Raw genomic sequence first — 27,249 nt, forward strand, 5'->3', positions numbered from 1 at the left:
ACCTGCCGGCCATTCTGTAAAGCCTTTCTTCTCAAGTTTGCGTGCCCAAGCAGGTAGGCTGTGTGTTTGCTGCTTTTTGAGATATTTAAAGTGATTTAAACATGCTTAACACTGTGTTTTTAAAGCAATAAGCCTAAATACCCTAAGGCTAAATGGTACTGGGCACAAATGTAAAAAATGTGGTGGTAATAATAACTTAGCAGCAACAAGAGTGCTTTCATGCTGAACAGGAGAACCGCACACTTAAACATTTGTGGGTTGTCAAATATCATTTTTTTCTTTTTTTCCCTTCTTGTTGGACTGTGGAAATAGTCTGCCCTGGCCTAGATATTTTCCTGGGCTTAGTTACTGTTCCCCATGTTTGAGCTGTGGAGGGTTGTGGTATCTTCCACTGCCAGTGGCGGGGGCGGGGGGGGGGGGGCACTCTGTTTTTCCTAACTCTGACCTAAATTGATTCCACTTGTTTGGCGTGACTCTCTTGGGATCCCAACACCTTGAGCACATGTGACCAAGTGGGGTCTATGACTCAGTTGGCTCCCAGGGTCCTGCTGCCTGATTTATGGTGATGGCTTTTCTTGGGGCTCTGAAAGGCAAAGCTGGGACAAAAATGACAGTCTTCTAGGTCAATTTCGTACCCAAAATAGGACCAGAGAAATGTCAAGGCCAGTCAGAGCCATCGGAAAAGGCCTTTACACTGAAACTGTCATTGTCCTGTTTGTTCTCATGCATCAGAGATCAAAGGAGTTCCTGGTAAATTAAATGGTTCTTCCCTGAGTCCACACTTTGTAAACATATATGCAAGGTTATAAATTCCATACCTCTAGACTACTATAGTGATTAGGGGTTAATCATATTGAATCCCATTTTATACCATTTTAGAATTCTTTTTTTTTTTTCCGGTAAATCACATTAAAATTCCATATGAACTAAAATGGACAAATTGTTAATAACCATGTTAAGTAGTTTTTAAAAAATTTTTGGATGATATCGATAATGATTGCACTGTATTTTAAATATTATATGTCATGGGTTGTATGAATAATCTTAAAACTCTTTCTCTGAGTCTGTTTTTGAGCCTGATTCTGATATTCAGTGAAGTAAGGGAAAACATATTTGTTCAACTTGAATGTATGAAATGACAAGTCAGTTTAAAAGAAGGTAAATAATACACAAACATCTTCTTAGAATTCAGATTGCTTTTCAAACACAACAGTAACTAGAACATTTGTCAATTCTGCACTTAATGATTTTTGACACCTAATAATAGAATAGGTGCCCAAAATCATGACACCTATGAACACCCCCTCCAACCCTCCTCTGAATCACCGTTCCACGGAATAGACGCTTTCCTTCCATTCTGATTCGGAGAAAAATCACCAGTTTGTTTTAAAACACTAGTGGAAGTTCCATTCCCATACTACTCTCATTTCCTAAGTGTGGGCTTTGTGTTTTGCTTTATTTTTGCCTTCCGCTGAATCTGCCACTTAAGGAGCTATGGAGTGTACATTTCGTGGATTGTGTGATTTGATGTCTATCCGAAGATCTGAATGCGCTTTGAATGGCTCTCCACTGAAGAATAGCTAGTTGTCTTCGTGTGGGTATCATGAGTGTTCCGCCATTTCCACTGCAACCTGGTCTTTTCTCAGACGTCTCAGCTAGGGATTCACTAGTGAGCCTGATTTCCTAGGTATTGAGAAATGCATGAATGGAGCTCATCATCATGCTTACACTCTTTGTTATAATAATAACTAGAGGCTCAGTGCATGATTGAATCATGCACGTTTAGGGTCCCCTACACGCTTTCGCTTTCGATCGCGGGGGAGCTGGGTACCTGTCTGCTGGTGCACCAGGCCTTTCGGAAGCCTCCGCCGAGCCTGAACGGACAGGCACCCAGCTCCCATGCTTTCGCTTTCAATCGCAGGGGAGCTGGGTGCCTGTCTGCTGGTGCACCAGGCCTTTCGGAAGCTTCCGCCGAGCCGGAACGGACAGTTCGGCAGAGGCTTCCGAAAGGCCTGGTGCCGGAGCAGACAGGCACCCAGCTCCCCCGCTTTTGATGGTCCTCGGCGGGACGTGAGCTCGCTGCCCCAGAGGCCCCTTCTGTTCCACAGCACAGCCATGGCGCAGACGCTGAGCTCACGCTGCCACTGGCAAAGCGAGCTCAGCGTCCCACTGGCCCAATCGGCTACCCCGGCCACCCTGAGTCCAGCCCCCTGCGCCTCCCGCTGGCCCAATCGTGGGCGTAGCAGAGTGATGGTAATTCACATATTACCATTTTATTAGGTAGGATAATGTTAATGGAATAATATCCTGAAACCAGATTTATAACGGTTGCTTAAAAATTAGCACCTCAGTCTTCCTTGTGAGTGTGTTTATAGTACATGCTTTGCTTCATCATTTGTCTTTCAGCAGTCCACAGTTACGTGTCACAGGGCATAATTAGGTTGGCAGAACTACCTTGCTGATATCCAAATATTCTTCTTTCCCCCTTTTTCTATTTCAGTTTCAGGCATCTCCTACAAATCATTTTTGGAGTGCTTTCATATACAGAGCTCTGAGTAAAAAGCCACGTTCTCCGTGGCCCTGCTTCATGCTCAGCCATTCACATGGTGCTCAGCCCTGGTCCCACAAGAAAACAAACACAGCATCCGTGTGGCTCACGACAAGTCACAAAGTCTCCCTTGACCTTGCCCACCAGTTCTCTACCAGATTGTCTTGTTCATCTGTTCATTGTTTATTTATTCATTCTTACAAGAGATTTCGGTTGAGCACATAATGTGTGCCAGGTAGGATTAAAGATGCTGAGTCTACAGTGGGAATAAGATTGATGTGGTCTCTCTGTCCGCATGGAATTTCCATTCTAGTCAGAGGAGAAAATCATATACATAAAAACAAACAACCAAGATGTGTGCTGAGGGCAAATAAAACCACGTCAGTGATAGAGTGACTGAGGATAGGTAGCTTTGCTTGGGTGGCGAGGCAAAGGCTTCTTTAAAGAGCAATGTTTGCAATGAGCCTGGAGAATGGGAAGGAGCCAGCCTTGCGACCGTCTGATCGGAAAGCAACCCAGGGTGAGGAAGTTCAAGTCCAAAGGCCCCAAGGTGGAAACAGAAAGAAGCCCAGGGTAGCTGAAGGGCAATGAGCTTTTAGAATGGCTTTCCTTCATCCCCTTCTTACACTCAGTTTTGAAGCCAGGAGCTGCCATCGTCCCTCAGGTTGTGGTCACCTGAGCCATCCACACACCGGTATGAGGAAGAGTGAGAAAGCCAGTAAGAAATGGTGGAGGTGGTTCCAGGCAGCCAGGTGTTAGAGGGAGAGAGGTCAAGTGATCTCTCAGTTTTCTGGGGCCAGCAGTGCCATACCATCTCGGGACAGGCCAGTTAGAAGCTGACTGAGCTTAGCAGCTGCTGTCCTTAAGCAAAATTCTCCATTGCTAGGACATCGAGCACCTGTGCCTGGACTGACAGCTCTCCCTTTGTGGAGAAGGGACGAGTCTCAGGTCAACACGTTCCTTCCCCCAGAGGCTGCTGATGGATTCCTTGTAAGGTTTTTTGATACAGGGAGGGAGGCTGCGTTTACATGTTTGCTCATCCTAATTTTAAGTTTTTAAAAGACTGAACAGAAATAGGATTGGTAAATAAAGAGCTTCGAGAAATAATTGCCAATTACTTAAATATCTTCAATGTACTTCATAGTAGAGAAAAACTATAAAGCTCCCTATTACACATGGCTTATTCTTAAAAGATTTGATTGTGCAACAAAAGGCGTCTAGTAGCTCCTGACTATTGCACGCACAGTTTTCTTAAGCACCTCAATTTGCAAATAAATGGTGTGCACATACATGCCCAAGAATGAACATAACCAACTTTCCCTCCTCCCTCCTCCTTCCTCCTGGGTTAGACAGGGTGTTGTCCTGTTTATTCTTATCTCCCAGCCAATGCGTAATAGAATCAGCAAAACACAACATGCTGGGACAAAGGGCCTCCTGTTTTCAGAATTCTAACTGGGCTTCTTTCTGCCAGGAAGGAAGCAGTCATAAATTTCTGTCATTATCTTAAATAGCAAGGTTTCACAGCTTTGGGAATTTTTCTTTGCTTGTTCTTTGTTAGCTTCTTCTTGAATTTTTTGATGCCCCACACCAAACCGCCATACTTTGAAACAGTCCTTTACATGCCAGGGGAGGTGACCCTGGTTTCGAGGCAGGGTGCCCCAGTCGTGATTCTTGCCTCTGGAATCCAATTTGAGCTGTACATTAGAGCACCTCTCTGTTTACCAAGGCTGCCAGCTCCCTCTGCTCTCCGAGGACGTGGGGTCTGTGTGTGAGTTTCGTCTCTTTGTGATTGTTGTTTCCCAGACTAATAAATTCTCAAATTTCTTTCTGCATGGATTGTTTTAAAAATTGAAGGGCATTTCCATCCACTGTTTTCCAGTATAACTCTTACGTTTTTTCAAACAGGTGGGTGTGAATGACAGAAAGCAGCTCATACTACCCTTCTTTTTTTTTTTTTTCCTGTAAAAATTTAAAGCTTTGCTACTGGTACCACTGCCATTGCTATAGTTCTGAGCAAACAGAACTGGTGAGTGGCATGGTCAGCGAGGTGGCTTATGCCCCTCACACACCTCCCCCCTTTATTGTTTTCTTTGTGTTCATTTCTTCATTTTGTTCTCTACTTTTATTTTTCTTCTTGAGAATATTACCTAACTTTCTTTCCCTCCTATTTTATAGTGAAGGGCTTTCCACTTCTAATGTGTTCTGGTTCTTTCATTTATTTTTCTTGAACTAGGAGCTGGTATTCATAAAGTGATGTTCTTGACAGCCCTTGGCTGCAATTATTTGGGTCGTCTTGACAATACCCGTTTGTACTTAGTGAGCTGTGTGTATGCCCCATTTGTTTATTTATTTATTAATCCTCACCTGAGGATATGTTTTTATTGGTTTTTAGAGAGAACGTGAGAGAGAGAGAGTGTGTGACAGAGGCAGAGATAGAGACACCAATGTGAGAGAGAAACATCCTTCGGTGCCTCCCCGTACGATCAAACCCGCAACCTAGGTATGTGCCCTGACCGGGACTCACACCCAAACCCTTTTGGTGAAAGGGACAACGCTCCAACCAGTGAGTTACTGGCCAGGGCTTTGCTCCATTCTTTATGGTGCAGGTGCAGGAGGATAGATGATGTCTCCAAGTCACTAGAGCTGGGAAGTCAGAGAGAGAAGCCAAATGGGCTCAGTCTGGACGGCTCGCAGAGCCTGGGATTCAGACTTATCTGTCACCCTCTCTGAGGTGTGCATGTCTGCCTCAGGGGCTGGCCATGGGAACCATGGAGGTCACAGAGTTGACTTGAAGATCAGAGGTCACTGTGGGCTCATTGGAGGCAGCCACCAAGTCACAGGAGTAAGGTGGGTCGGGCTGTCTCTCTTCTGTTGGAACAACAGGCAGAGTGAACTCATCGCTTCTGGCTCAGCCAGAATCTTCTTCTTGCCATCAAACAGCTGTGCTGCTTGTCAGATCCAGAAGTAGCATTTTATCATCATTACGCCATGATTCCTCACCCTCTGAAAGATTATGCTTAAGTGTTATTTTCTTTGAACTGTTCTCCACACGCATAGACTGACAGTCCAGCCTTCAGAGAACACTGCTGGGGCCATCCTTCAAGAGAACTTGTCAGCCTTTGAAAGGCCTTCCTGAAGCAATCATCCCTCTACCTACATTTGCAATCTTCTCTCTCTCTATTGATGTCATCATGGGCCCCTAATCTCTTCCAGCCCTTCAGCCTGAGAGGGCCATTCAGCACTACCTTTCCATTTTTCCATTGCAAAGGAAAGTTTTTTATTTCCCCCCTCCCACTTATTTCTCTACAGAAACTCCATTGCTGAATAGAGCATACATTCCCTGGGAGAAAAAGAATAATGGAATTCAATGTCAATTTGCTGAGTGGAATATTCCCAGTCTTGCTGGTTTCACTCCTCAAACCACTACAAATAGTCTAAGTGGTTGGTGGCTGAGCAAATGCTACTGGCTTCCGATGTGTTCTGTATGTCTGTGGGCATGGAGTTGTTCTTTTAAGGCTAGACTCCTTTTGGAGGAGACCACCAACTCCAGACAGTGCTCAAGCAAGGCACGCGGATGCCTGACTTTGCTCGAGGGAACCTTACTTCTGCTGTATCACATCCCATATGCCGCTGGAGCCCACCCACATCTGAGCCACGGAGACCCGTTGGCATAATGTGGGCAAGACATTGCTGCTGCTTTACCCCACCCCTAGAATGTAACTGTAACATCCCAGCTACCTTTTCTTAAAAAGAAGTACCCTAAACGGCCAAAGAGCTGAGGAAACACACCTTTACAAAATGGATTACTTTTTAAAAATTGATTACTTTGTGGGGTTTATGGGTACCATGCAAAAGTCTACCCTGATTTATCAGAGTGGGGCGCAGAGCAGAACAGGTTATATTTCTTGGTTAACTAACCATGCTATTTATAGAGGTGACTGCTCAGAAAGTCTAGACATTGTTCAGGGAAGACAGAATGCCAGATCTGCCCTTCACCTTCCCAGTTATCTTGCTGAAAATATCCATCAACTCTTCTCACCATGAAATGGAAATCTAGAATTTCATTTCAGGAGAGTGTGAATGGTACCTCAGCTCCTTAGCCAAGACTTGGGATGGGCAAGGAGGGTTTGCCTCTTAGGACCCAGCAGTGGGCCTTCGTTACTCAGAAGCCAGCTTGCTAAGTTGTGGGGATTGTGGTTGGCAGATCCTAGTTTTTGAATTGGTTTCATCTCAGAGGAGACCTGAGAACCTACGGAGAATGAGTCTGCTCCATTTTCTGGCTTTCATCAGGCATGCACAATTTCTGAACATCCTATTGAAAGCTGCTAGTTGGAAAGGGAAGGATGGGCAAAGCTAAGAATCCTTATAGTAGACAACTATCAGCCTGACAGGTGTGATGAATGCTGATGATTCTGCAGCTACACGGAAATACGAGACCTTTAGCCTAAATCAGGGTTTGCTTGTTTTTATAGTCGGTTCCAAGGAAGGCTAGTTTTGTGGAATGTTAATAATACGGGAAAAGGAACTATGGGTTAATTAGTTTAGGAAATGAATGAATTAAACAAAGTTAAAAGGCAGTCTTTATTGGAGGGCTTCTAATAAAGCCTTTAATATCTTTATCATCTTGATGTAATATCCTGGTGTATATGTGCATCTCAAAGGGCCAGAATAGATGTTGTGCCCAGGACCCCCTTCACAGTGTGCATTTCATGGGACCGTTCTGTTCCCCTGAAATCACCTCCTCACAGCACACTTTGGGGAATGACTCTGTTCAGAAGTAACCTTGGAGCTTGTTGTGCAGCTGCTGTGGAGTCCAGCTCCATCCTGTGGGTGGTGGCTGAGGCCCTGCTTTATCTCAGTGAGGAGAGTGGGCTCAGTGCAGAAGGCCCCCCATTTCTGATTAGTACATATCTCTTTCTGGACCTCACCCCCTTCAAATATTGATATTTATTCATAAGTTGTATGCATTTAGTATACTGTTAATATATTAGGTACTCTATAAAATACACGCAAAAATAGAAATTTCAAAGGATGAGGAAAACCAGTTATGAAAGGAAGTTCTGTCATTTCTGCCTGCACCCAGTGGTTTGGCTCGTGCCCTGGAGTCCCTGCACCCACTGGAGCCCCACGGAGACTCTGACTCAGTGGGTTGGGGTGGGGTCTTGGCATCTGAATGTTAACACATCTGCCCAGATGATTCTGCTGCAGGTGTCAGCAGTGGGGGTTGGTGAGGACTGCATGGGCATCCTGGGAAACTCACAGACTCTATGTACCCTGCATTCTTCCTCGGCTGAGAATGCCAGACTGAGGGAAGAGGATGGGGGGAGCTCCCTGGTGATGTCCCTGCTTGTCTGTTACTATAAGGAAGTGTGTTCCTGAGGAGCTGGGCCCAGGGACAGGCCAGGATCCCAGGCACCCTGGGCTTCCCTAGCCTAGTTTCTTTCTCTGAAAAGTAAGGGGCTGATCTAGAATCGCCTTCAAAGTGCCTTAGAGTCCTAGCTTTCTTTGATTTAATTGGGTTGGAGTTTTTATTTCCAACAAGTGTGGGGGTGATTCAGTTTCTTTCAACAGTTTGCATACACATATATTTTCTTTTGATGTTTGAGCTAGTTAGAACATAAGCCTGCGATTTCCTTGTTCTCCTTGGGCACCTGGACAGCAATAGGCGTTTAAATTTTAGGCCCTCAAGCAGGAGGTTCAGAAGGGGCCTCTCTTTGATTGCAAAACAGGCAGATCTCAAGGATAAGGGCACCCTTCCTTTCCTAAGAACCGCCTGTGCCCTGTGGACCATAGTACAAACCAGCATTTCCAGATACCGCGTCAGGGGTATGCTTCCTGGAAGAATTCAGGCCTCTTTCCTTCAGCCAGGCATTGCCCCTTGCCCCCACAGAGTTAGCAGCTAACTTGTCCCCCCACCCCCACCCCTTGTGTTAGCCTCCCATTATCTCCATTTGCAAGCTGATAAGTCACATATACGTATGTTTGAACAATTATCAGGTTTGTCTGCTGCTCAACTGGGCTTTAGTTTAAAACAAATGACCACAGAGAACCCAGAGAGGGGGTGGGTGAGAATATTTCAGTTGTACCTGCAGATGTTGTTGTTTTGACCTTGACAGTCAGTTTGAAATGACCTGTCAGGCACCTTTGTGCGCTTCTGGGCACACCCACCTGGAAGATATTACATCCCCTAAGCTCTGTGTGCCCAGCAGGCAGGCACCAGGCCCTGGGTTTTGTTCTCATCCATGGAGGGTTAATGCATTCATGGCAGTACTTGACTGAGCGGACCCCAACTACAAACGCTGTTTTCATTTAATTACTATTTTTCTTCTTCCTTGGCCTAAACCTCTCAGCCCCCAGGCCCTCCCCCTCATCCCCTTCCGACTCCCTCCATCCCCAGTCAGCCTTCTGTGCTCCCTCGCCTCCTCTGTTTGGCTTTAAACCATTTCTTCCTGGCTTTGATATCTCCTTGCAGAACTGCAAGCAATCAGGAGGTTATAGGCCCCAGAGCTCTGCAGGGACACTGCCTGGCAGGGGGCTTAGGCCCCAGTCCCCAGAGGAAATCGAACCCAGAAACCTGCCAGCCTCTAGTGCCCTCCACTGCAGGAGACCAGCTCCTCAGGGTGGGGCCAGGCAGGGGAGGGGGGTGCACCTCCTCAGCTGAAGTGCTGCTGAGAAGACCTCTTTGGGAGTTATTCGGACCTGTCCTATGGGGCCCAGGTCGTTGCATCTCTTTGAATTTATCTTTTTAAATTTTGAGTCTCTCCTGAAAGGTTTCCGACGCAGGAAACAAGACACAGAGTCCAGGCGATGAAAAGGCGGGGAGGTTTTAATCTTGCGCTCCCGGGCGAAAGGATGGCCCTCAGACCCCTGTCCGGGATCTGGTGAATATGGCATTTAAGGTTTTAATGCCCGTGAGGAGCAGGCAGAGTAAGCCCGCCTTCGACAGGAGATGAGTCTGCAAACCCAAACCTTGTTACCTTTGAGGCCGATGGCAGCCACGCATGGTCCAAGGGGGACTGTGTGTGGTGGGGGTGCAACAAGAGGACCAGCGCCGCCTGGAGAATGCTTCAAGTGCGGAAACCTTTCATCTCCTCTGCCTTCCAGGGCCATCTAAGCTGGTGTCTAGAAGTTGGGGTGAGGAGAGTGAATAGATGAAAGGACCCCATTGGATTCAGCCTCATGCCTACCAATGCTTGGATAGTTTCAAGTTATTTGAGGATACAGATGATGGCTCTTTACCGAGGGAACGTTTGAAGGCAGGCTGTAGAGGTAGATGTGCGAGAGAGGGAGTTTGTTCCCAAGACTGACTGTGCATCTTACCATTCTGCAGGACTTCCTCCAAAATCTGCAAGAAATGGGCCCAGATCTCAATGTGTCCCTAGCGGCTGCTGCCACTACCCGCCCTGTGTTGCTCACAGAGGAGGCTGGAGGAGACCTCTGCGCATGGTCCTCTAGATAACCTCTCAAGGTCTGACTCGGGGTCTGAGGGAAGCACCTTCCCACGCCACGGCAGTGCAGCCCACTGTCCCCTCCAGGGGCACAAACTTCTTACTCTTCATCCCCTTGTATTGGAATCTTATTACTTATCTTGGCACAAGTCCTTCCCTGGGATTTCCCAGTAGGAATGAAAAGGACAGGGGCTGAGAGGTATGTGGTATGAGAGTGACCGGACTGTGTCTCCAGTCCCAGCAGGAACCTGGTCTCACCGGGTAAGAGGAGCGGAAATGTAGGTGAGAAATGGCATGCACTCGCATGCCCTGCCCTTTCCACCCCTCTGTGAGCTTCACGTTCGGGCTCCATTTGGTCCACGCGGGTCGAGTTGGGTTTCTGTCATTTACAGCCCAGGGTCCTGACTGACAGGGGCTACTGCGTTTTGTTTTTTTGTTTTTTTTTGGTTTTTTGTTTTTTTTTTGCTTTCACAGACAAAAACGTCACTAGATCTTAGGGTTGGAGAAAGCAGTCAGTGAGCAGCTCAGGAGCCCCTCCCTTCCAGCCTTCAAATGTCTTAATGACAGTGCGACGTAACTTTCCCGCTCCGAAGTGTGTGGAATGTCCTCATATAGATCGTGTCTCATTTAATCCTCACGAACAAGTGGCCTGGCCTCCTGTGGCCCAGCTGACACAGGCGTGACCAGCAGCTTTTGTGGACCAGCCTGTCATGGCTCTACCCAGTTAGTCTGAGACCTGGAGCCCCTGCCGCTCCGAGAGGCCTCCCGCCCCTCCCCCGCCCTCCCACGGTTTTCCAGCCACCCGGCCCGCACGCGCAGCTTTCTGCTCAGCCCGGTAGGTAGTTCATCTTGTGGGCCAGTGTCCCAGCAGGTGCTGACAGCTGGGGTCAGGGCTGAGGCCTGGTGACGCGTGGCCTCCGAGCAGGGGGCAAGCGGATCCTGGCGAGTGTTTGTTCGCTTGAGCTGACCAGTAGACACCTGAGGACCCACGCGGGAGTTGTGAGCTAAGCAAGGGCAAGCCCCAGGCGACCAGGGACACAGGATATTCCCTTATGTCATTTCTCTTTCCTCTGGGGAGCCTTGTGAACCACCGAGCTGGGCTGCATGCCTCCTCAGAGCCCGCCGCCCTTCTGCCCCCCAGGACGGCCCAGGAGGTGGTGGGAAGAGAGCACAGACTGTGGAGTCAGAGAGATCGCTGCCAGTCCAGCTGTGTCCTTGGCTGCTGGGAGCCCCTGCCCAGTTATTCATTTGTAAAAGCACTGGGCTGGTACTACCCACTCACTTCCAGGCCGCTCGCGTGCCTTCCACAGGATCACATGTAAGGTGCCTGGTACATAGCAGACCCTCTGCAAACATCCCTCCCAGCTCAAGAAGCTTGCAGAAATTTGATAGCTTTGTGGGTCAAAAAGTTCCTAAGATGTGTTGCTCATTTAGTGTAAATCACAAACTTTAAGGTCCCTGCCAACCAGAATATCCATGATTCTCTGAAATATAAGCTCCAGGGAGAAAATAAAATTCAGTGTTACCATGGGAGTGTACACTGAGTGGCCAGATTATCCTGATTTCTGAACACATAATAATCTGGCCACTCATTGTATATCCTATATAATAAAAGGCTAAAATGCAAATTATCCCCTCGACCAGGAGTTCGACCAGCAGGCAGGCCAGCCAACTGCCCATGTCCCCTCCCCCTGGCCAGGATGGCCGGACCCCACCCATGCATGAATTCATGCACCGGGCCTCTAACACACACACACACACACACACACTCTGAGTGGCCAGATTATTATGTGTTCAGAGATCAGAATAATCTGGCCACTCAGTGTAAAACCATGAATGGTTTATTATAGATAGTTGAGTCTAGCTCACTCAGATTTTACGAACGGAATTCCTCAATTCACTGAAGGAACATTTTAGTTCAAGGATGTACCTTAAACTCTAGTAGTTTACATGCTAACTTTCTCATCCCCCAAATAAGAGAGTTGAGGAAGGCAGCAGAATAAAGCCACTGGGCATTTGGTTTAGGCCAAATGCACTTTTTAGTTCCCTTTCCACACTTAACACCAACAGAGCTCCCCTGGGCTCTGGGTCCGCTGGTGGGACAAAGTCAGTGTTCTTGATCTCTTTTCCTGTCACTTCTGACTCGGAAATGGAGTCCTGTCCTCTCCCAAGCAGCTGTCTCAGGTCTGTCGCGGGGTTTCAGAGATATTATCTGACCTGTGCTTGGAGGGATTGCGTGACTGCGTGACAGCATGCTGGAACCGTCCGAAATAACCCTGTGTCAGCAGCTGTCACTTCCACATGGAGCCAGAGCCTCCGAGGCAGAGGGGAGGCCGGCCAGGGAGGCCAGAGGCCCGGCAGGGCGGGCACTGCCCGAGCTGTTCTCCTTTGAACCCCAGCCAGCTCCCAGCAGCCCATGCGGTGTTTTGTAAAGAATACCTGCCCACATTAGTTGAAGTAATCCTTTAGGCCTGACACTTTTGCAAAAGAATCAACCTTTAAAAGCATATGAATATTAAGTTTCTTTAGTAGAATTGTTTTCTACTTTTGTAGCCCATCTCTGTTCCCATCCACCCCTTGCCCCTCATTCCTTAGGCACTTTTATTACATTTTAAAAAATGTTATCTTTATTGTTGAAAGCACCATAGATGTTCCCCTCTCCCCCCCCCCCCATTTATCCCCTCTACCCTGCTCCTGTCCCCTCCCCAGGCCTTCCCCAAACTATTATCTGTCCATGGGCTATGCATATATGCATATAATTTCATTGGTTAATCTCCCCCCTCCCTTCCTTCTGAAATACGTCCATTTATGTGTCAGTGTCTCTGGATCTTTTTTGCTCATCAGAGAGTTTCCACATCTTTTTATTTAGTTGCATAGTATTCAATTCTGTGGGTGCTATAAGTTTATTTTCCCAAAATATGTATCCGATTTCTCCTCAGTAATTTAGTAGTGAACAGTGCCTTGAGTGCTTGGTGCATTTTAGAGTCAGTATGAGCACAGAGATGCTGTAACGACACCCCCTCATGTTGTGGGAAGTAGGGTGTGCTTGCACCTTATTCAGCCCCACTAGTGCTGAAATTGCTCTTTGGGGAAATTTCAGAAGCACTCTTGTGTGGTTCACTAAGACTTGGAGGAACCCACATACAGTAAAGCAGGGATGGAAGTAAGAATTACTCTCTCACCCCAAACCAACATGTCACTGTGAAGCTCTTGCCTACTAGTATTTCGGCTCAAGTCCTCATTTGGTAAGCCGAGCGGAAGCCATGAAATCTCCTTTATGGCAGTTTGGAAATGGTGTTATTCTTCAGATTCGGGCCGTTTTAACAGCTCTAAAGTTGTGGTCATCCTACTCTGAGTAATTTTGGAGGTTCAAAGAAAACTTCTTTTTAAAAAATGCACCCACATATATGAAATTTTTAAATAGCATTAAGGAAATGCCATTTATTTTTCTGGTAAAGAAAGCTAGATATTATTTATACAATTTGGGCTGCTGGTTTTATTTAAGGGGGTTGCGCCCTGGTGTTGAGAGAATGGTACAAGCTGGGGTGGGGACCACAGCTGGGCGTCTAGGAGCAGGACACTTGCTTGGAGACTCGGAGGTGGGCAGGCAGAGTCTGCGCTGAGCCCAGGCGAAGGCCAGCGACCAGCCTCACAAAAAAAGCTGTGTAGGTTTCAAGTCAGAAAATTGGAAGGCGGAAAAGGAAAAATATTCTTTAACCACATTGAGAAGAAAACTGAAGGGGGAGGCTAATGCTGTCTCCTTTTTTAAATAGGAGGATGTTGGGAAGACAGAGATTTTTAATGGTTTTAATCTTCAGACTTGGGCAGAAAGCCAAGCGTGATCTGAATACAGAAAAAGTGGAGTGAAATGCCAGAAAGGGAAGTGGAAAGTACTGGGTTATGGAAACAACCAAATGTGTCGGAATTTCCAGGCTCCTCAAGGAATTGGTTGACTTGTGGCAGAGTTGTTGAAACAGTTTTTAAAACTCAGTTGAATGTCCATATGCCACCCCCACCCCTAACTCTAGAGCATATCAAGTAAAACCCAGTGTTAATAGCAGGCAGAGCCTAGGCTGCTACCCCATGTGGTTTCATATAGGCCAGAATAATTGAATTTTTTCCGTGACATCAATGGGGGGGGGGGAGGGGCAAATGATGGACAAAAATGTTCTTTACCAGCATAGCAAATTATTTTTTTAATCTCTAAAGGACAACCATTTTAGTGGACACAAAATTAATGTAGCCATAGGTTCCTACACTGTGTGTATGCAAACACACACACACACACACACACACACACACACACACACACACGTGCATGCGCTTTCAGTCTATTGACCACCCTGGTAGTTCATTCCTATAGACACACACAGAATACAGGGATCCCCACGCTGGTTTGTCAGGAGAGTCATTACTTAGAGGGAACAGGCAAAGCAAACATCGGCAGGGCTAGGAGGCGCCGGGAGTGCAGTGAGGGGTGCTGCTGGTCATTTGCGCCATCTCCTCTACTTGGTAGGACCCTTGGGCCTTTAAGGGTGTGATGATCGCAACTGCTGGAAGCTGAAGCAGCAGCTGGAGGGCCATTTTTCTTGTGCTTCCAAATGGATGCCTGGCCTGACGGGAATAGACTTGTGCTTGTCTGGTCTCTACGGCCCAGGGAAAGGACTCTTCATAAAAAGAAAATGGTAAGACGTCCTTCTTATAGCTAACCTGTGCTACTCTTGCTGTGACAGAACACCTTCCCTCATGGCCTAACTCTAGCAGCAGAACTGCTGGTCACCCCACACTGAGTAATGGGGTGCTTTGTTGCTCATTTGCTTTGTTAGTAAACCTTCCAGCTTTTGCTTTCCTAGGTTAGATAATCCCAAAGATTTTAGTTCCTCCTTATAATTTCCGGATTCCTTTTCCTTAATCACCCCAGTTGCTTCTTTCTGGCTCACTGTGTAGTTTTCTTCATCGTTCGGAAGTTGAAAAGCCCAAATCCAGGCACAGGAAGCTGCAAAGGTGTCTCCATGGTGAGTCCATGTACTCATTGTTCTGACGTTGAATTATACCACAACCAGCAAACTACACAGCACCAGGCATATAGCTGTGAGTCCAGGACTCGTTAAGGAGCTCTTCACCCCAGCCCCGCCCTGTGCTGAGGACATTTCACGCGATGTCCCATTGGAGCCTTATGGCCCATGCAGGGTGGAGGCTGTTCTCACTGGCTTTTTGTAGATGAGGAAACTGAGAAAAGAGTACTTAGTTCTGTGTCTTGCCTTTCTCCCAAGTGACACAGCTGAAACTCAACCCCAGTTCGGACTGGAGCCTGTAGTCTGAACGGCTTCTCCCTGGTGCCATGATTTCATTCACCAGCCCTGGATCTTATATTTAACTCTGACAACTGTGCTGGGCAGCTGACTGGCTTTCCACTTAAAGATCATTACAGTTCCTTTACTACTTTATCAACACATGCTTATTCATTCCTTACTGCAGACTGGTCGGCTTGTGTTCCTGGAAATGCATTTTATTTAACCACTTTTCCAGGTTCTTTGATGCTCACTAAATTTTCCTTCAGCCCTTCAAGAAGCTGTTAACCCCTCTTAGCTTGGTTCCATGGAAGATCTAATAAGATGAGGTCTCTTAACTCTGAGCTGCCCAGGGAGTCTTGGGTGTCCAGTGCCCTCCTGATGTCGTCCCCAGAACTCGCCCTGGCCCTCCCCTGAGTCCCATGGCAGACTCATGGAAGGAGGGATAGAATAGTGTTGGCTGTTCAGTGGCAATGAATTTTTAGGTAGTAGCTATTCAAATTTGGAGGCGTCACCATAACTTCAGAACTATGGAAATTTAACTCGTGTTTTGATTTAAGGCCAGGATTACATGTACTCATTGTTCTGACGTTGAATTGTACCACAACCAGCAAACTACACAGCACCAGGCATATAGCTGCCATTCAGTTACTATTTACAAAGTGGTGGAAAGAGCGCATGCCGGAATAGCAATGGTGACGAAAATAATCTTACTTTTTGCCAAAGATAATCTAGTGTGATTTCCCCAGTGTACAGATACCAGTTTAAGCAGGGAAGATTAAGACAGAAATCCTAATAATTGTAATAATAATAATAATAATAATAATAATAATAATAATAAATCCTATATAATAAAAGGCTAATATGCAAATCAACCGAACAGCAGAATGGCTGGTCACTATGACGCGCACTGACTGCCAGGGGGCAGATGCTCAATGCAGGAGCTGCCCCCTGGTGGTCAGTGCACTCCCACAGGGGGAGCGCTGCTCAGCCAGAACCCGGGCTCATGGCTGGTGAGCGCAGCGGCGGTGGCGGGAGCCTCTCCTGCCTTTGCGGCAGCGCTAAGGATGTCCGACTGCCGGCTTAGGCCCTCTCCCTGTGGGGATTGTGCCTAAGCTGGCAGTTAGACATCCCCCGAGGGCTCCCGGACTGTGAGAGGGTGGGTGAAGGCCAGGCTAAGGGACCTACCCCCCCCCATCCCAGGGCACGAATTTTGTGCACTGGGCCTCTAGTAATATAATAATAACCATTACTGTTATCCTCAAAATTTAAATTAAGGTAAAAAATATTCTCTCATAACGCATTTTTAAGAATAATAATAACAGAAATCAGTGTTCTAGAATCTTCTCAGTCCCCTAAAAAGAGGATTTCAAGAGCCTTAGTCTTTTAACTTTCCTTTCCTTCTCATTTGTTGCTCCATGGTATTAATGCTGCTGTAAAAAAGAAGGAATTCTTACCATTTGCAACAGCGTGGATGGACCTGGAGAGCATTATGCTAAGCGAAATAAGCCAATCAGAGAAAGATAAATATCACATGATCTCACTCATCTGTGGAATATAAAGAACATCAGAAACTGATGAACAAAAATAGATACAGAGACAAAGAAGCATTGAACAGACTGTCAAACTTCAGCAGGAAGGAAGGGGAGGGTGGGGGGAGACGGTGGCAGGGGGAGGGTAAGAGATCAACCAAAGGACTTGTATGCATGCATATAAGCATAACCAATGGACTCAGACACTAGGGGGAGGTTAATGGGGGAAAAGGAGACATATGTACTACTATTTGTAATACTTTAAACAATAAAAAAATAAAATTAGCCAAAGCTGGTCTCCTGTGAATCGTCTGTGACTTCATCTATCATTATAAGTAGAGCTTGATGTCTACTGTGTTTGAGAACTGAGATGCTTGGAAACACCGCTGAGAATACCCCTTAACTTTCAGGTGGAACCAGAAGACAGACCATTTCTTCCTCTATCATTATGCTCTTCCAGCCATTTGTCAAAATTCAGTTTAAAACAAGATCTTGAATACAGAAATGTGGGGGGGGGGGGGGGAGGTTGCCACATACCTCAGTGACTCTGTGAAACACGAGAGTGTGTTATTGGGAGCATTTGCAGAAGGTGGAACCTGGGGCTGGTGGCCTGAGCAAAACCATGTCTGCTTATTGACGAAGCAAGGGAATGAAACCCCGCGACTGGAATTCCTGTCTCCTTGAGGGAATTATGGATGCATTCCACTACCTTGATGGAGGAAAATAATTAGAGAAAAAACAGCCTGCCTTTACTTTTTTTCCTCTTTCAGTTTTGCTCTCTAGTGTTTGTAATACCCTTCTCAAGTCTTCAAAATACAACTGCTTCCCATTTGGTAAGCTTTTTTCCCCCCTTTTCCATTTGGCAACAGCATTTTCCTGTGTTTTCAATGGCACCAAAATTAACATGGCTGTTTTTATTTAACAGGAACAACTTCAAGTTTTATATTACACGCCCAGCCAAAGAATTTTTGATTTTGCCCTGGCGTTTCCCAAGATGTTAGTGCGGCTTTGAAAACAGGGCTGTTTAACTGCTGTTGCACAGACAGCAGGGGGAGCAGGGCAGATTGGGGAGGAGGGATGAAAGAACGGAGGGGATGAGGGAAACTGCCTCCCCCAAATTACTATTTTTAAAGTTTGCTTGCCTACTGAATAGCTCAATTTACAAATCCTACTGGATATTGGTTTGACCTTCCCCAGTTTTCATTCCTGTTGAAAGCGTGATGGATGCGTTGGTGGGAGACAAACCATTTGTTCCAGAGCTTTTGCCATGTGCAGGCTCCCTTATGAACACCAGACCTGACACGCCCCTCAGTCTGGGATCCCCACATTGTCAGATGCATCGTGTGGGAGGTATCCAAGCCCCGGATTCCTTCAGAGGTGGGATCTCAGATCCCAATTAGAAACACTCCAGGAAACACGCATCTTTATTTGTTAAACAAACAGCCGCCTGTGAGCCTTGGCAGAGACCTCAGCTGTTCCACGTAAGTGAAGTAAACAGGGCTGTCAGGGGCGCGCCTCCTTTCAGCCTGGCCCTTGAAGCCCAGGTTCAAGGTTTAGGTTGGAAAAGGCACTGTTGTTTTCCCCGTTTAGTAATTGGAGAGTTAATGGGTTCTTTGTGATGATCCCTAGGAGAGAGACTGTTTTATTCGCTTCTGGGACTGTAATTAAATTGGCGCCCATCGGCGTGGTTAGAGTTAAGGTTGCTCCAGCTTTTCCAATATAAACTCATATTTCAGGGGTTTATAACCAGCTATAAAAAGTCGCTTCTAGCTACAGACCTGGCATATTCAGTGTCAGCCTAGGAATAACCTTTACTTTTTAAAAAAGCCTTTTTAAAAGGATAATTAAAAATTCAGCTTAGCTGTTTATAACTGTTAAGTTACAAGTAAGCAAGGAAATAAAAATAGCTTATTTTTAGCAAAAACTTGTGATCCGCTTTTAAAAATGTGAACAAGGTTATTAGATACTTTTTATGTCTTCAAAGGAAAATACAGCGACATCTTTGTGGAAGGTTTTTTAAAAGGATATTGTTTCGGTTTCCTCGTGGCCACAGGCAGAGCGCTAGTAAATGTCCCCTTGTTTTCCCCAGACACGAGCCTCCCTCAGGACCACCGCCAGAGCGGCTTTGTCAGTGGGCTTCGGGGTACACGGCGCCTCTTCCTGGCAGAGGGCGGTGTGGCCAGCCCTTCCACTTAGGAGCCCAGGACTACTCACTCATCCCACTCAGCCCTAACCTCTGGACCCTGAGTGTTGGAATACTGTGAGCGGCCCAGTACCAAGCCATGTTAGAGCCCCTGCTGGGGCTGGGGAGCCTTGGCCCAGCCCTTGCTCTGTGTCCTGCGTGGGTGAGGCGGGGAGGGGTGCGGAGGGGAGGGCAGGAGGGAGTTCGCCTCTCTGGGAGTCTGTCTTCAGTTCTGTGGCATTTGTTGCAGCAAGTTGCTGTAGGTGGGGCCATTTCTGTACATGCTGAGAGATGGGTGTGACACCGTTTATGCGGATGATTCAGAAGTCCTCCAGCTGGAACTTTCTTCAAGGCTTCATGCTGGTCAGATGGACCTTTAGCCATTCCTTCTCTAGCAGCCAGGGTCCCGACTGACACCGTGTAATGGGTGTGAGGGCAGTGGTGGTTGTGATGAGGGAAGGAGGAAGGCAGTATCGGGTGAGCTCCTGGTGCCAATGGTGTTACTCCTGGAGGTGGCGATGGCCACGGTGGTCGTCATGGCGGTACCAGCACTGGAAGTGGGGGGAGTAACAGGGGTGATGGGTAGTGACGATGGTGACGGCATCAGTGAGCACTGCAGATGTCTGCCTGCCCAAGCTGTTTGCAGAAGCCATTTTTCTTTTTCTTTTTTAAAATATATTTTATTGATTTTTTACAGAGAGGAAGGGAGAGGGGTAGAGAGTTAGAAACATCGATGAGAGAGAACCATCGATCAGCTGCCTCCTGCACACCTCCTCCTGGAGCATTTTTCATCTTTGCAGACACAGTGGCTTAGGACAACCTGCTTGTCCCTTCCCTACACACGGAATGCCCAGCGGAGCTCACAGCTGGCTTTTGTTAGGCCTTGCTTTCCGTCAGTTTGGTCTGTGGGGGAGATGGGTATGTGCCCCTTTCTCAGAGACAGGTCTCCACGTTAGAGACGTGGGACAGCCTGCCTTCTTCCCGGGCTTTCAGGTCAGGACCCAGGAGCATGGTGACCGCAGCTCTGGGACCCAGAGCCAGTAGTAGAGAGAAAGGGACACAGCTAGTATTTCTGCCAAAATTGACCTGCTGCTGTGACCTAGGAACCGTGCCTGGTGCTTTACATACGTGACATCTAGACAAAGCCTTTCAACAACTCTATAAAGTAGAGTTAGTTTATAACTCTATAAATTAGCTTAGTTTTACAGATTAGGAAAGGGAGGCTTGGCTCACAGTGAGCAAAACTAGGATTTGAAAACTGTGGTTTGTGTGACTTCAAACCCTTTACTTCTTTCTCCATTATAGCTACCAGATAGCTATTTTAACACTCCCAGAATGTTCTAGAATGTTTCTTGTCTTTAGTTAGGTAAGCGTATGGGAAAACTTGGTAAAGAATATTCTATATTTGGTTTTCTTCTCTAACTTAGCGTGAGGGCAAAGAGTGTCTTTCCTTTGTACGTCCTGCCGTACCCTCATGGTGCACTCAGATGACCCTCTCACAATTCATATGGGAACTGTTCGGAGGCTCTTCCCACATGTTTTCAAGGCTGGAACTGTGGAGTGATCTTTTCCTGACCTGGCTGGTCGTTGGCCAAATAGGACATTGAGCAAGCCAGAAACCAGGCCCCAACAGAAAAAAGCAAATAGAGATAAATATTTATCTTCGTCCCAGTGGGATCCCTAGGTTTTCAGGATCAAAGGCCTACTTTGTGTGTGTCTGTTCGTAAGCCTGGGCTAAGTATACAGAAGCAGGCGACCTGCGGTATAGCAAGGCTCTGTGGTACCCAGGCTCTTTAACCCAAACAAATTCCCTGGTGACATTTTTTTTTTTTTAAAGCAAAAATAAAAATCAGAATTCCACTTATAAAAATAAAAATATAAATTACATTCCCTAGACACAGATAGAAAACGAAGGAGAAACAGATTGAGAACAAAAAGAAAAGAGAGATGAGAAGAAATGGAAAAGAAAGGACCAGCGACAGAAAGCAGGAAAAGGAGGGGTGAATGGCAGAGACTCTGGAGTTGGTGCCCGAGACTGTTTCTATAGGATTTAGGAAGGCAGAGGCTATGAGAGATGTTCCCCCCGCCCCCCCCCCCCCCCCATGCTCTGAGTTGTCTTCTCATTTTCTTGATAGTGTCCTTTGAAACAGAAAAGTTTTTATTTTTGATGAAGTTTCTATTTTTTTCTTTGATTACTTGTGCTTTTGCTGTCATATCTAAAAATCCATTGCCTGATCCGAGGTCATGAAGATTATATTTTCTTATAAAAATGTTATAGTTTTAGCTCTTGCATTTAGGTCCCCAGTCCATTTTGAGTTAACTTTTTTTCGGGTATGAGACCTTCATCCTTCTGCATGTGGCTATTTACTTGTTTCAGATTTTAATTCCTTAATTCAGCAAATATGTATGATGTACACATTGTGTGCCAAGGAATGTGCCAATGCCGGGGATAGAACTGTCAACAAAACAGTCACAGGTATCAGAGTGTTTCAGAACCCAGGGACAAAAGAGCAATCCAATAAATTTGGGAGGTAAAGTAGTCTTACACAGCATTTAGACTACTGAGCAGAGTTTTTCAAAGTGCAGTACAAGGAAACCTGCATTAGAAATACCTGGATTGCTTGTTAAGAAATCAAATAGACCACATATATGTGGTTATTAATAAATCCCTATTATTATTTCCTCTTAGATTATTATCAAATATATGAATATCATTGATTTATATTTTTCAACATTTAAGAATCAGACCTTTCCTTTGGCCTTATTTTGAGATCCAAAGAAGTAAAGCCATTGTCTGACCACATACCAGACTGCAGTTGTGGAAGTCATTCTTGCACAAAGCCCGGTGGTGGAGAATGGTTTAGATGGGAAACATGATACACCTCTGGAAAGAGAAGCAAGAAAGTGTTCCCCTTCCCGAATTGGACACACTTCACAAAGGAGGCCATGCCTGTGCCACAGGGCACCGAGCAGCATTTCCCTCAGCAGCTGGCTGCAGCTGCTCTATCTACTAGTTTCATTGTCTCTTCCATAAACACACCCACAGAGCCTCTATGGAGTACCCCGTACACAAACTGGCCACTGGGCAGGTGCCGACTGGCCTCTGGGAAGACCTATTATGCCCTGGCACCTACATTTCCTTTGCTGCTCATTCCCTAACTGGAGAGAGAACAAAATGCCTTGACTCAAGCTCTCTTGGCATTTGGGGAACCTAACTTGGCCGTTTGGATACTGTCTGACTCTGTGACCGCGGGTGGTACGGGGGAGCTCTGTAGGGGAAGCACAGCGACCGTCACACGCCTATCTCTGTGCTTTGCCCGAACCATCCAGGGGCTCGTGTGCGTGAAAGAGCGGCGTTGGGAGAAGGACTGCATAGACTGCATCAGGTGTTCGAAAAAATGGGGAATGCGCTACTTCCAGTATGTGAACTGACTGACTTGACTGCTTTTGTTAATTCTCAAAGAGGGTGAAGGGGAAAAGGTGATCATCATTAAAGGTGTGTTGAGTCCTAGAAGAAAACGAATAGATTCCTTTTTTAACCTGCAAGTGGAGAAGACTCCTGGTTTCAGAATCCAGAACCAAGAAAACAAAAGACTGGTAAATTAGACCACTTGAAAACAAAATACTTTTGCTTGTTAAAAAAAAAAAAAAGGCAAAGCAAATGACTCATTAGGGAAAAATATCTGTAATTTATGCCACAGACAAATAAGTAATGAGCTTCTAAAAGCAGAATATAAAAAAAAGACCCAACAACCATATAGAATACATGATCTAGAGATATAAACAAACAGTTCACAGAAAAGAAATGCAAATATCTCTTAAACCGATGAAAAGATACTCTACTTTCATCACAGCAGAAATGCAAATTAAAACTGCACTGAGATATTATTTCATACCTATCAGGTTGGCAAAGATGCAAGAGTTTGACAACATGCTCTGTGGATAAAGCAATCTGCATTGCTGGTAGAAATGGAAAACGGTTTAACCTCCATGGAGGGAAATTTACAATATCGGCAAAATTAGATAGGTCTTTGATTCAACACTCCAGCTTCTAGGGAATTATCCTAAAGGCACACTGGCAAAAAGATGAAAATACTCATGTACATAGTTCTTTATGGACACAGTGAAAGACTAGAAACAATCCATTGCCCATCAATTTGGGCCCCTTTTTTAAAAGGATGGTACATCCACACAATGGAGCACTATGTGGCTGTGAAAAATAGTATGAACTATCTCCAAAACCATGTGGCAGTCTTTAGGATGTATTGTTAAGTGAAAAAAGCAAGCTGGAGAAAGTCTGTATAGTGTGTTAAGTATTAATTCCATTGGCATCTAACAATAATAATGGGAATATAAATGGTACATTTTTTCAAAAATGGTAATCTATGGTAGCAGGAAGAGAACATGGTGGCAGGGACAGTGATTGGAACTAGACGTCCCCTAACTACACCTTGTTTTGTAGATTTGACTGTGGAACCAAGTAAATATTGTACATAATTATAAAACTAGTTCTTTTTTAAGCAATCCCTAAAAATTAAAAGCAAAATGAAACAACTTATCTGTATTTCGGTTGGTGGCATAACAACCCAGAGTAACTATTCCAAGTGAGATTGATTGGAATGGGGCATGAGTGAACTTTTTGGCAAGATGGAAAATATGCTACATCTTGACTGTCATGATGAAGTTACTTGGGTGTACAGACTTGTTAAAACTCACCAAAATGTACCCTTTAAACTAGTGCACTTTACTGTATGTAAATGACTGAGCAGAATAGATTGGATGGACAAGAATCCACTTAGGGGCGGTCCAGCCCAAGACATATGTTAGCGATTTTTCCCGGCAGCAATGTATACTGTAACTCTTTACTTAGGGGTTGATGTAGTCAGGGTTTTGCTTTGGCTCAACTGTTGTTGCCCTGTGGTCACCCTTGGTCTGTGCTTTCCTAACCTTGACCAGTATTTTCCTTCAATCTGTACATCATTAGAAACAACCAGGGCACTGGGGGAAATCTGGTGATTGATGGAAGAGGGCATGAAAAATTTTCCACCATCAAATAAGCGTCTCTCTTGTTCTCCTTTAAAGGAAGTCTAACTTGCTCTCATGGTTTCTATTACCCAGTGACTTAAGTTAGAAGTGCAAGGCCTCTCTAAGAAATTCACTGATTCTTGTTTATGTTAAATTTTTTCTCTATTTCTTTCTCTTTAAACCAGACAAGAAGAACAAAGACTTTATAGAGTTTATAGGCAAGGGCAGTGCTTGAACTTTTCTCTGTTTGCTCCAGTTGAAATAGTATCTATGTAAAATTCCAAAGACTAGGTGAGTGTAGGAAATAGAGCGCGAAGGGTATGCTTTGTTTATGGATATTACCAGTGTCTCTTCCAGCCTATGAGTTCAAAGGCTCCTTTGAGCAATTGATTGATTGTTCAGTGGGTTTTTTTCTGGATTCTTCTACCATTCTTTGTTTTTGTCTTTGTTCTATTTCCTTCCACCCCCAAATCAGTCAGTCTAAGAGCAGGTGCTCTTGAGGTCAGAGAGGTAGTGGTGCAGGGTGGGGATGTGTAGCTGGGTGTGTTTATCTAAAAGAGCCTTGATGAGATTCTATACATCTGGTTGATTTTTTTTATCCTCACCTGATGCTATATTTATTTGAGAGAGAGAGAGAGAGAGAGAGAGAGAGAGAGAGAGAGAGAGAGAGCATGTGAGAGAGAAACATCGATCTGTTGTTGCTCCTGTACACACCCTGAACAGGGATCGAACCCACAACCTAGGTATGTGCACTGAATGGGAATCCAACCCGAAACCTTTTGATGTAGGGATAACTCTCCAACCGAGTCACCTGGCTAGGGCACATGTGGTTGATTTCCCCCCCTGCTAGTTTGTGTGTGTGTGCACACACACCTTTTCCAAGGAAAATGTAATTCCCATATAACTTAAGACATGCATAGAATTTCTGTAAACATTTATGTACAGGTTTTTATGTGAACATAAGTTTTTATTTCACTAGGGCAGTGGTCGGCAAACTCATTAGTCAACAGAGACAAATATCAACAGTACAACGATTGAAATTTCTTTTGAGAGCCAAATTTTTTAAACTTAAACTTCTTCTAACGCCACTTCTTCAAAATAGACTCGCCCAGGCCGTGGTATTTTGTGGAAGAGCCACACTCAAGGGCCCAAAGAGCCACATGTGGCTCGCGAGCCGCGGTTTGCCAACCACTGCACCAGGGTAAATATCTATGAGAGGGATTGTTGGATCATATGGTAGAACGTATTTTTAACTTTATAAGAAACTACCTACCTATTTTTGCAAGGTGGCTTTACAATACTACATTTCCATTAGCAGTAGACAAGCATCCCCATTGCTCCAAATCCTGGTCAACGCATGGTATTGTCAGTTAAAAAAATTTTTGTCATTCTAGCAGGAATATAGTGATTTCTCATTGCATTTTCCTGTAGTTGATTATGTTAAACATTTTTTTCATATGCTTATTTTCTTTGGTGCAGTGTCTGTTCAGACATTTTGTTATTAATAATTGGATTGTTTGTTTTCTTACTGTTGAATTTTAATAATTCATTATTTATTATAGATATAAGTTCTTTGTCAGATATGTGATTTGCAAATATTTTCTCTCAGTCTGTAGCTTGTTTTTTCATTATTTAACAGTATTTTTCATAGAACATATGATTTAATTTTGATGGAGGCTAAGTTATCAAGCTTTTAAAAAATAGATTGTGTTTTTGATGTCATATCTAGAGATTCTTTTACTAACTCCTGGAGATTTTCTATGTGTTTTTAAAGTTATATTTTTCATGCTTTATACTTAGATCACTTTCAGATAATTTTGGGGTAAGGTCTGAGGTTTAAGTCAAGGTTCATTTCATTGACCCTGCATGTGCAATGATATTTTAACATCTTTAACATCATTTGTTGAAATACTACCTTTTCTCTTTTGAATTGCCTTTAATGGATATTACCAGTGACCATATTTGTTTGGGTCTATTTCTGCACTTTCCATGGATCTATATGTGTCTCCCTTCTTTAGTACCTTGATTGCCCAATTTTAAGAATTATTATAAAGCTTCAGTAGTATGATTCTTCCAACTTTATTCTTTTTAAAAAAAATTGTTTTGGGTAGCCCAGTTCTTTTAGCTATCAATATAAATTTTAGAATTAACATATGTCTACAAAAAATATGTTTGGATTTGCATCGGGTTTGCATTAAATCTAGAGATAAAATTGGAAGAGTTGATTGACATCTTTATTGTGAGTCCTTACTTTGAGTTTTCCAATCCATGAACATGGTATGTCTCTCCAATTATTTAAGTACTAGGAGCCCGTTGCACGAAGTTTCGTGCAATAGTCTTTTCCTTCACCTGGCTGCCAGCACCAGTTATCCGCCAGCAGCAGTTTTCCTCTGGCCACCCGCCGATCAGAGCGCCTCCCGCCAGCACTATCGGCCACCCCGAGAGGAACTCCGATCGGGAGGCGCTCCGATCTGGCAGGTGGCCAGAGGAAAACTGCTGCTGGCGGAAAACAGGTGCTGGCAGCCACGCAATCGGCCACCCCAAGTTCCACCACCAGCATCTTCCGCAGCGCCGGCCGTTTAAGCCGGCGGGAGGAGCGGGGGTCGGTGACTCGCGAGTCCCCCTCCCCTCCCCCCCCCCCCCCCCCCGCCGCTCCTACCGCCAGCCAATCAGCCACCCTGAGTCCCGCCCCCCACGCCTCCAGCCGGCCCAATCGTGGACATAGCGGAGTGATGGTAATTTGCATATTACCATTTTATTAGGTATGATTCTTTGTTTTCTTTCATTAGTGATTTATAGTTTATAGCATACATACCCTAAAGATGCTCTATTAAATCAAGACCTTTTTCACTTTTTTGGAGTTACTATAACTGTTTTTTATTTTGGGGGTCCCAGTTTTAGTAGCTAATGTATAGATATATGATTCACTTGTGTGGTTTGACCCTCTATGTTTTCATCTTGTTTCTCATTAGTTTAGGAGTAAAAAATAGGGACAGTTTTATTTCTTCTTTCTAATTTGCATGACTTTTTTTTTCTTTTTCTTGTCTTATTGCTCTCTTAGAATTTCCAGTATGATGTTAATAGGAATAATAAAAGTAGACATCCTTGTCTTGTTTCTGATCTTAAAGAAAAAAGCATTCAGTCTTTCATCATTAAGTATGATGTTAGCTGTAGGTTTTTGTGAATGTCTTTTCCAGGTTGAATACACTCTCTTCTTTCCTAT

At 45.1% G+C, this 27,249-nt stretch overlaps 1 protein-coding gene across 1 annotated transcript in view; it reads left to right on the plus strand.

Moving 5' to 3' along the window:
• Positions 1 to 27,249, plus strand: part of AOPEP (aminopeptidase O (putative)) — a 259,004-nt gene continuing 231,755 nt past the window's right edge. The window contains exon 1 of the mRNA XM_054726825.1: positions 1 to 53. The gene's annotated coding sequence lies outside the window, so the exon portion shown is untranslated. The remainder of the gene's footprint in view (positions 54 to 27,249) is intronic.

This window comes from Eptesicus fuscus, chromosome 15 (assembly GCF_027574615.1).
Source record: "Eptesicus fuscus isolate TK198812 chromosome 15, DD_ASM_mEF_20220401, whole genome shotgun sequence".
NCBI classification, from domain to species: domain Eukaryota; kingdom Metazoa; phylum Chordata; class Mammalia; order Chiroptera; family Vespertilionidae; genus Eptesicus; species Eptesicus fuscus.